This window comes from Ctenopharyngodon idella, chromosome 5 (genome assembly GCF_019924925.1).
Source record: "Ctenopharyngodon idella isolate HZGC_01 chromosome 5, HZGC01, whole genome shotgun sequence".
NCBI lineage: Eukaryota > Metazoa > Chordata > Actinopteri > Cypriniformes > Xenocyprididae > Ctenopharyngodon > Ctenopharyngodon idella.
The window spans coordinates 259,420-270,538 of NC_067224.1; positions in this window are offsets into that span (position 1 = coordinate 259,420).

The following is an 11,119-nucleotide window of genomic DNA, read 5'->3' on the forward strand; positions in this document are numbered from 1 at the left end:
GGCAGCAAACAACCAATCACGAATCACCTTCAGCTCTTCATAGCCACACCCTAGCAACCATTGTCAAGCACCCTAGCAACCCAAATCCAAAAGGGATATCTTCACATCTGAATGACATAGAAGCATGGGGGTTGGTTTATATTGGCAAGCAGCCTTTGGAGTATCATCATTGGTAGCTGCCAAGCCACTCCCTAGCAACCAAACAGATTACCCTAGCAACTGTTTAACAAGACCTATATCTCTGCATTAGAACATCTTACAGACATGGGGGTTGGCTCTTTTGACTCATGCTAGCAAACTGGACTTTCAACATTCTACACATGTTAACAGTGAATAGCTACATGCTAATAGCAATTAGCTTAGGGTTAAAACATGACACAAACAAGTCAGAATGTGTTAGCATCATGCTAGCAGCATGCTAATTGTGTTAGCATCGTGCAAGCAGCATGCTAATCGTGTTAGCATCTTGTTAAAAACATGCTAGCAACATGGTAATCATGCTAGCATCATGCTTGCAACATGCTAATCATGTTAACATCTTGTTAAAAACATGCTAGCAGCATGCTAATGGTGTTAGCATCGTGCAAGCAGCATGCTAATCGTGTTAGCATTTTGTTAAAAACATGCTAGCAACATGGTAATCATGCTAGCATCATGTTAGCAACATGCTAATCATGTTAGCATTATGCTAACAACATGCTAATCATGTTAGCATCTTGTTAAAAATCCGTTAGCAACATGGTAATCATGCTAGCATCATGTTAGCAACATGCTAGCAAAATGCTAATCATGTTAGCATCTTGCTAAAAACATGCTAGCAGCACGGTAATCATGTTAGCATCATGCTAATCAAGAGTGCAAGCACCATTCACATTTTCCTCAGGAAATGTACATTCTAGTTTCTTCTTCTTCTGGACAAAATTTCGGCGCGTAACTCGTCCCGCAGCATTTGTCATAGACCCATGAATGAGGCGTCAAATCATGCGGATTATTGAGGAGAGGTGTGCTATGACTTTTCTAAGCGATCGGGTGTATGATGTTTGCCCAGCGGGCGAAAAATCGGCCGAAAAATCCCATAGACTTAACATTACGACGAACTTTGACGAGTCATAGCTCCTAACGAGGATTTCGTAGAAACGTGGGTTACCACGTTTGAAGTGGCTGGCAGGCTCTGTCAGACCATACCTCAAAATGGGGTGTAAGTTGTACCCCTGGGGCGCAAGAGCTGCCCAAATTTGCCCCATAGACTTACTATGGTGAAGCCGTGCCCATGAACCAGGAAATGACTGCATACATATTTTTCCTACTATGGTAAATTACATAGGAATTTTGTATTGAACATAACTCTGGATCACAATGTCACAGTGACAAGGGGGTGGGCTCATTTTACTCAGACGACCAATCAGTCTCTCAGGATCATTGTGAAGCTATCAAGCCACGCCCCAGCAACCATTTAGAGCACCCTAGCAACAAGTTCCATAGACTTCCTTTCAAAAAGTTCAAAGGAATATCTTTGGATAGAAGTGTCATAGAAACATGAGGTTGGGCATGTTTGACTAGTGGCAGCAAACTGCCAATCACGAATCACCTTCAATACTTCATAGCCACACCCTAGCAACCATTTAGAGCACCCTAGCAACCCAAACCCAAAGAGGGATATCTTAAAATCTGAATGTCACAGAGGCATGGGGGTTGGTTTATATTGGCAAGCAGCCTTTGGAGTATCATCACTGGCAGATGCCAAGCCACTCCTTAGCAACCAAACAAAGCACCCTAGCAACCATTTAGCAAGACCTATATCTCTGCATCAGAGCATCGTAGAGACATGGCAGTTGACTCTTTTGACTCATGTTAGCAAACTGGACTTCCAGCATGCTACACATGCTAGCAGTGAATAGCTACATGCTAATAGTGATTAGCTAAGTATTAAATCATGCTAAGAACTCTATAAAAACTCCATAGTAGCCATCTGTGACAACTACCCACCACCTAGTAACACCATAGCAACCACCCAGGTTACCATAGCAACTGCCTAGCAACCGCCCAGAACACCCTAGCAACCGTCTTGCAACACCTTACCAACCACCCCAAGTACCTGAGCAACTGCCTAGCAACACCCTAGCAACCACCCAGGTTACCATAGTAACCGCCTAGCAACCACCCAGGACACCCAAGCAACCACCCAGGTTACCATAGCAACCACCTAGCAACCGCCTAGCAACACCTTAGGAACCACCCCAAGTACCTTAGCAACTGCCTAGCAACACCCTAGCATCCACCCAGGTTACCATAGCAACCACCTAGCAACACCTTAGCAACCATCCAAAGTACCTTAGCAACACCCTAGCAACCACCCAGGTTACCATAGCAACTGCCCAGAACACCCTAGCAACCACCTAGCAACACCTTAGCAACCACCACAAGTACCTTAGCAACTGCCTAGCAACCACCCAGGTTACCATAGCAACTGCCTAGCAACCGCCCAGAACACCCTAGCAACCGCCTAGCAACCACCCAGGTTACCATAGCAACTGCCTAGCAACCGCCCAGAACACCCTAGCAACCGCCTAGCAACCACCCAGAACACCTTAGCAATTGCTTACAAACACCCTAGCAACCGAGTGCCGAGTTTTGCCACTGCAAGCACCATTCACATTTTCTTCAGGAAATGTACATTCTAGTTCTTATTCTTCTTCTGACCCTAAAACGTTGACTCTAACTCCTCCTAGAGCTTTAACCTCTACATACTCCAAACTCGGACTAGACCTTCAGACTGTTCTGACGGAGTGTGCTGTATCTTTTCTAACTGATCAGACTTAAGGTTTTCCTAAAAATGGCGATCAAAACTCGGAAAAATCCCATTGACTTTTATTGACGAAATGTTCAGATGAGCCAACTACGGAAACTACGGAAGCCCATTACTCAATTAAACTGCCATTCTATTTCTAATTCATTGAAACTCATTCAAACTCATTCAAACTCATCTATCTATCTATCTATCTATCTATCTAAATCAAGTCAGGATTCCTTATTTTTCATAAATGTAAAGGCATCAAAAATATTTCAGAAGAGCAGTTATTTCAAAATAATTTATGGCAAAGCAAAGTCATTACCTTTGACAGAGGTTTGGCAGGTTAGCAGTGTAGTCCTCCAACAGTCCCTCAGCCCCTGGGAGATGAGGAGGCTGGGGTCTTTGACTTTCTGGGATTTTGCAGAAGCAGCCGAAGTCGCTGCAGCTCCCCCAGAGGTGGGCATGAGCACTGCAGCACTGAGCTGCCCACTCTCCCAGCCACGGAGGCCGTCCCTGAGCTTCCCTACTCTTCCAAGCACAGCCACAGAGGCCACCCCAGAGCTGCCTGCTCTTTCAACATCAGCCACGGAGGCCGTCCCTGAATCTGCTCCTGCCCAAGAGGATTGTTTGGCTTTGCCCACTACATCGGCTGTGCCTCCCTTGAAGCAGTGATCTTTGTGGAGTTCAACTGTCTGTCCTGGGTTGACTGTTTAGCCTGTGTCCAGCCGGCCCTGCCATGATGTGTCTGCCTCCCTTTCCCTGCCAGTGATCCTTCTGTCTAGAACATTCCCCTTCACTGCTTTGTCCCCCCGGCTTCGCCCAGGCCTTCTTCCAGGATTCTAGACCCTCCTGATCCTCCCTGGCTCAATCCTCCCATCCCTCCCTGGACTCCAGCCAGGGTTCCTAACCCTATGACTTTTTGTTGCTGGCACTGGATTGGCTCCCTTCCCTCTCTCCCCTCCTTGTCTCTGTGATTTGTCTTTTGTTGTGAGTGCAAGGGATGAGCATTAACTCATTCTCCAGGGCTCCCACACCTTGGTTAACTTCAAATTCAAGGACCTTTCAAGGAGCCCTGAGTTTTGTTCTGTCTAGTGGTCTGTTATCCGTTGCGTTATGTTGGTGGTTCTGTCCTGTGTTCTCCGTATTCAGAAGATCTTGAGTTAAATAAACCTGTTACTGCTGCATTTGGATCCTGTTCATACTTACCCTGAAACCACAGTGTGACAAATATGCTTTTAAGTTGTTCTTGCCTCATAGGTTTACATTATCTTAACAAGCAAAACAATTCAACATTACATTAAATAAAATATTTGGGCAACTGATTGTCAAGTGTTTTGTTTACTGAACACAATATACAGTCATTGACTGAACATATTTGGGTTCGGTGTAAAGACTGAAAACTACTGAGCTCCGGACATGACATGCAGGAAAAAAAAAATAGTAGGCTAAATCCTGCGCACGATTTACTAATTCGTTCCCTCGATTTACTATTTTTTTCTTGCATGTCATGTGCGGGGCTCTGTAGAAAACGTATCACAACATTAGTGCAGATAAAATACATTATAAAACATTCCAATATGGAACATTACCATAAGGCCATGAATGGATAACAATATTAAACAATAAATAAAAAAATTCTTAAAATATGTTTAAAATATGTAACAATTTACAAGAGCAAACGCAATCCCTGAGGTATTCTGTGGTGGATTTCCTTTTTAAATTGATTGTCGCTTTGTTCATTTTGTCTTCACTTTTGAATTCAGTTAATGATTAATTTAGTTTTGTGCTTCTTGAAAATATTTTTTTTCTGTAATGATGGGTCGGCAGAGCGGGGATCCATTTGCAAGCTTTATTAAGAACAGTATTTACACAGGTAGACAGGGGCAAAGGCAGGAACATAAACAAGGACAGGCAATGGTCGAGGCAGGCGGCAGACAAACAGTATCGGGTCACAGGCAGAGATCAGGGCAGGCGGCAAACAAACACAGTCCAGTACACAGGCAAGGTTCAGGGCAGGCAGCAGAGAATCACAAAGAATAAACAATCCAAACGGAAACCAGGAAACAGTCCACAAGAAAACGCTTAGTAATGATCACCACAGCAAATCAAGACTTCGCAAAGGGTGTGTGTGTGTGTGTGTGTCTTAAATAGTCCAGGTAATGATCTGCAGGTGTGTGTGGCAATTGGTGATTGGTGCATGTGATTGGAAGGGAGGATTATGGGAAGTGGAGTCCAGGAACTGACAGGAACAGACAGTGATCGTGACAGTTTCATTCCACTTTGATAGATTTACAACTGGCTCTGCACCTGGCAAAGTGATGGTCCTTTGGATTTCTGGCAAGCCATTCTTTGTAATCTTCTTTGGTAAGCCAAATATATTTTGAAACTTTTTGCAATGTTTCACGGTGTGTCTGTGAAATGTTGAGGTACCATCGTAGTAGTTTGTAGTTGATCATCATGGCAATGTACAACACAAAGTACCTCACACGGGAAACACTTAATGTAACGCGTAAATGTGCGTAACTAACACAAATCAAGCGAGCTAGTATGCATAGGCCACAAAGTGTTGGCGAAATAACACATTAGCGGGAGGGAATAATATGGAATTTTTTCCAGAAAACTTGTTGCACAAAATAAATTCAAGCACTTTCAAGGACCTGTATCTATGTATGTTTATTTTCAAAAACTTTCCAAAAAAAAATTTCAGATTCACAAACTTCAAGGACCCGAAGGAACCCTGATTCTCGTGCGCTCAGGTCTTGTTGTGTTCCCTCGGGCCGTATGCTTTTCTGTCTACATGTGTTGCTGTTTTCTGTATAGCACACTTTTCATGTTTATATCTGCTGTGTTCTTGTTGTCTTGTGTTGTGCAGCATGTGGCTCATGTTTTTCTAGGCCATGCGCTTTAATATAGACGGAAAACTTATGCATTTTAGCTGTTCATTTACATGACAAGAGCACTTTGGGGACCTGAAAACGCAAACTTTTGAAAATGGGTTTTAAAATGCAAATTTTTGAAAACGATACAGTTAATATCTCTGTGTAAATAAGAAAAACGTGGATATGTGAAAACGGTGACAGCATGCACGTGCATAGTACGTGTTTGTCTATAGGCATATGCTTTGGCATTGCCAACTACTGGCCTGGCATGTATAATAGAGCGTTTTTAGTCTTTTCTATGTATCCGTGATCATTTTGACAGCGTTGTCATCTATACAAAGAAAAAACTTTTCAGTTTTTTACATCGTTGTCGTGTAAACATACCCTTATTCTCCTTGTGTTTTCAGTGCCAGTTTGTCATCTAATGTTCCGGTTGTGTGTTGCCTGTTTGCCTTGCCGGTGCTTGTCTCGTCCTGCCCAGTCCAGTCCAGCTGCCGGTCGTGTTTTCCTCCTTTGGGTAGTTTTTGTTTGCTTTGTTTTGTTTTATTATTTAATTAAAAGGCCACAACTCTGCATCCAGTCCTCGTCTCTTCCCTTCACCTGCACCCTGACACACTGGAGTGAACAGAGTTGATGCAGTGGTTCGGTTTTGACTTAACTCATGTAACATACATTTGATTTGGATTATTGTGTACTGTATTGCTATAAAAAAGAAAAGAAATTCCATTCTTTGTTATCAACATCATGCCATGCATTATGCCAGGGTTTCCCAAACTGGGTGTAATGTTGGAGAGTGAGCAGGCAAAAGCGAGGATCTAAATGCAAAGGAGTATATTTAATAACTGAAATAAGTCCAAAACAGGGAAAACACTGGGAACACCAAACACTGGAACATCCAAACATGGACTGACAAAGCACAAGAGAAACACAAGGCCTATATAAGCTTAAAAGGAACCCCGGGTATTAAGACTTGTATGCCTTCCTAGATTACTGTTGCCCCAAAGTATACAGATATCATATACAATTCACAAAATATGTCTTAGTTGTTATAAAATTTGTAAAAAAAGATTGGTGGTAGTATGCCGCCATTGTTGTTGACATCGCAATGCGTTCTGTGCAGTGACGTCAAATGGTTGCACCGAGCTTGGCTCTGTTATCTTGATTCCACTGTGTTTCAAAAATGTCATCTGTTCAGCCTTTTCAATTTGATCCAGAGCACAAAATTAGTGAGGATGAAAACATCGAAGACGTTCAATATCAATTAAATAAAAAAGAATACGATCAGAGGGTTGAGGAGGTGAGAGTGGGGCAATATAGATGGTGTTTCTGTGGCTATTGCTTGCCGATGCTAACCGAGAGGGAGAGCGTTTGCTATAAGGAGCTGCAATTGGTATATAGTTGGGAAAAACTATATATATATATAAAAAAAACTATATAGTTGTGAGAGTGTGCGTGTATCCAGTTTCAGGCGTCTAATATATTGAAATATTGTAAAAATTGGTTCCAGATGTTGGTGAATGAGGCCGTTTTTTTTTTTTTTTTTTACTGGTGGATGTAATTTTTTCTAATGTGATGTATTCTATAAGGGTATTGATCCAATGGTTAATATGTAAACAATTTTTTGATTTCCAATTTATTAGAATTATTTTCTTGGTGATAGTTAGAGAAATAAGAAGAGTATTTTTATATTTGGTTGGGAGGTTATCGATTTCTGTACTTGTCACGATCACTGTCTGTTCCTGTCAGTTCCTGGACTCCACTTCCCATAATCCTCCCTTCCAATCACATGCACCAATCACCAATTGCCACACACACCTGCAGATCATTACCTGGACTATTTAAGACACACACACACACACACCCTTTGCGAAGTCTTGATTTGCCCCGGTGATCATTACTAAGCGTTTTCTTGTGGACTGTTTCCTGGTTTCCGTTGGACTGTTTATTCTTTGTGATTCTCTGCTGCCTGCCCTGATCCTTGCCTGTACCCTGATTCTGTTTGTCTGCCGCCTGCCTCGACCATTGCCTGTCCTTGTTTATGTTCCTGCCTTTGCCCCTGTCTACCTGTATAAATACTGTTCTTAATAAAAGCTTGCAAATGGATCCCCGCTCTGCCGACCCATCATTACAGAAGACTTCGCCATCAAACGATCCAGCAGCTTCTACGAGCGCTTCCAGCCCCAGCATGGACCCAGCAATACGTCTCGTCCGCCTTCGGCAAGGTAATTCTACACTCGAGGACCACATTCAGAAGTTTCTAGACATTGCCTATTTATCTGACCTGCCTGACTGTGCCCTCATTGACTTCTTTGGCTATGGATTAAACGAACCATTGAAGGACTACTTACTTATTAATGGTCCCCGAGGGTCGTTCGTGGAATTTCTGGACTTTGCTCTGCTTACTGTTGGTTCACTGTTTACTGTGGGTGTGAAGGCTTCCTCCAGCCCTCAAGGCCCAGAGGCCTTCCCAGAGCCCGCTGTAGGCCCGGAGGCCGTCCCCTGCCTCGACCATTGCCTGTCCCTGTTTGTGTCTCTGCCTTTGCCCTGTCTACTCTGTAAGTACTTTTAATAAACAAGCTGCAAATGGATCCTCATGCATTCGACCCATCATTACAGAAGACTTCGCCAACACAAGATCCAGCAGCTACCGTGAGTGTTCCTGTCTCAGCTAACATGAGTCCATCCGTCCAGTTAATGTGTCTCCGTCAAGGAGACAGAACGATAGAGGACTATGTCAAGGACTTTATTGAACTGGCACACTTAACCACCTTTGACACTGTATGCCTCATGATATTCTTTCGCGGGGGACTGTCTGATCCGCTCCGTTCCATCATGCCATTGCATGACCCCGATGGGACGCTAGAACAATATATAGATCTGGCATTACAGAGGAGTGGCTCTAGCTTTACCGTGGGTGTCGCGGAGGAACGCGACACCTCGTCCCCTCATGTAATGGCTGCCTCTACAGAGAGCATTCACAAAATGGCGGCCACAACATCATCATATCATGTCTCCGCTGATCTTCCAGAGCCAAGTCAAATCTCAGTTGACTGTCTAGAATCACGTCACGTCTCTGGATCTGTCCGGAGGCGGAGAGGGTTGCGTTCCAGTGTGGCTGATCCACCGCTGACTTCAGCACGAGCGGCTGGCATTCCTAAACCTCCGCCGGCCGCTTCGTACACAAGCCCGCCGGCCGCCTCGCACTCAAGCTCGCCGGTTGCTACGCACTCAAGCTCGCCGGTTGCAACGCACTCAAGCTCGCCGGTTGCAACGCACTCAAGCTCGCCGGTTGCAACGCACTCAAGCTCGCCGGTTGCAACGCACTCAAGCTCGCCGGTTGCAACGCACTCAAGCTCGCCGGTTGCAACGCACTCAAGCTCGCCGGTTGCAACGCACTCAAGCTCGCCGGTTGCAACGCACTCAAGCTCGCCGGTTGCAACGCACTCAAGCTCGCCGGTTGCAACGCACTCAAGCTCGCCGGTTGCAACGCACTCAAGCTCGCCGGTTGCAACGCACTCAAGCTCGCCGGTTGCAACGCACTCAAGCTCGCCGGTTGCAACGCACTCAAGCTCTCGGGATGCTATGGACAAGATGGCTGCTTTGCCAGTGCCCACGGGCAAGATGGCCGCCCCGCCAGTGTCTGGGAACATAGGGGTCGTCCCAGCCAGTGAGTCCGCTCCACCCCGTGAGCCCGCTGCAGCGCCCACCGAGGAGGTAGGCACAGAGCCACCGCCTCAACCATTCAAACGGAGGAGGAGGAGGAAGAAGGCTTCCTCCAGCCCTCAAGGCCCAGAGGCCTTCCCAGAGCCCGCTGTAGGCCCGGAGGCCGTCCCAGAGCAGCCCGCTGCCGTCCTAGAGCAGCCCGCTGCCGTCCCAGAGCAGCCCGCTGCCGTTCCAGAACAGTCCGCTGCCGTCCCAGAGCAATCCGCTCTTCCTGATACAGCCACGGAGGCCGGCACCGAGCTCCTCGCCCTGCCGGCGCCAACCGAGCTCCTCGCCCTGCCGGCGCCAACCGAGCTCCTCGCCCTGCCGGCGCCACCCGAGCTCCTCGCCCTGCCGGCGCCACCCGAGCTCCTCGCCCTGCCGGCGCCACCCGAGCTCCTCGCCCTGCCGGCGCCACCCGAGCTCCTCGCCTCCGTTGAATTCCCCAAGAACTTTTTGGGGGGGGGCCATATACCTGAGGGTGGGGAGCTTGTGGGTGGGGACCCTGCACGGCCGCGATCATCAGCGGCCTCCGAATTGCTTGAGCTTGCGGGTGGGGACCTTACACGCCCACGGCCTTCAACCGCCTGTGAACTGCTGTGGCCAGCTACGGACCCTGACCTGCCGTGGTCGCCCAAGCCACTTGACCTGCCGTGGTCGCCCAAGCCACCTGACCTACCGTGGCCGCCTAAGCCACCTGACCTGCCGTGGTTGCCCAAGCCACCTGACCCGCCGTGGTTGCCCAAGCCACCTGACCCGCCGTGGTTGCCCAAGCCACCTGACCCGCCGTGGTTGCCCAAGCCACCTGACCCGCCGTGGCTGCCCGTGGCACCTGACCCGCCGTGGCTGCCCTTGGAACCTAACCCACCATGGCTGCCCGTGGCACCTGACCCGCCGTGGCTGCCCGTGGCACCTGACCCGCCGTGGCTGCCCGTGGCACCTGACCCGCCGTGGCTGCCCGTGGCACCTGACCCGCCGTGGCTGCCCGTGGCACCTGACCCCCCGTGGCTGCCCGAGTTCCTGGACCTGCATTGGAGACCCCGTTCCCGTCTGCCAACAGGTCTCCAATGTACCCACCCCCCCTCCCTATCTGTGCCATTTACGCCGCGAGGACGCGCCTTCCGGAAGGGGGGCGTTATGTCACGATCACTGTCTGTTCCTGTCAGTTCCTGGACTCCACTTCCCATAATCCTCCCTTCCAATCACATGCACCAATCACCAATTGCCACACACACCTGCAGATCATTACCTGGACTATTTAAGACACACACACACACACACCCTTTGCGAAGTCTTGATTTGCCCCGGTGATCATTACTAAGCGTTTTCTTGTGGACTGTTTCCTGGTTTCCGTTGGACTGTTTATTCTTTGTGATTCTCTGCTGCCTGCCCTGATCCTTGCCTGTACCCTGATTCTGTTTGTCTGCCGCCTGCCTCGACCATTGCCTGTCCTTGTTTATGTTCCTGCCTTTGCCCCTGTCTACCTGTATAAATACTGTTCTTAATAAAAGCTTGCAAATGGATCCCCGCTCTGCCGACCCATCATTACAGTACTATTGCCAAGTAAACAGAGTGATGGAGATAGAGGGATTCTGCAGCCCAAAATAGTAGAGAGTTTCTTAGTGACAGATATCCAGAATGAATGAACAGGTTGACAGGACCATGTGGCATGAAGGTAGTCATCTGTGCTTCCCGACGTGCACTGTGAGCAAATATCAGTGTCCCTCAGACCCATGTTAAACAGTTT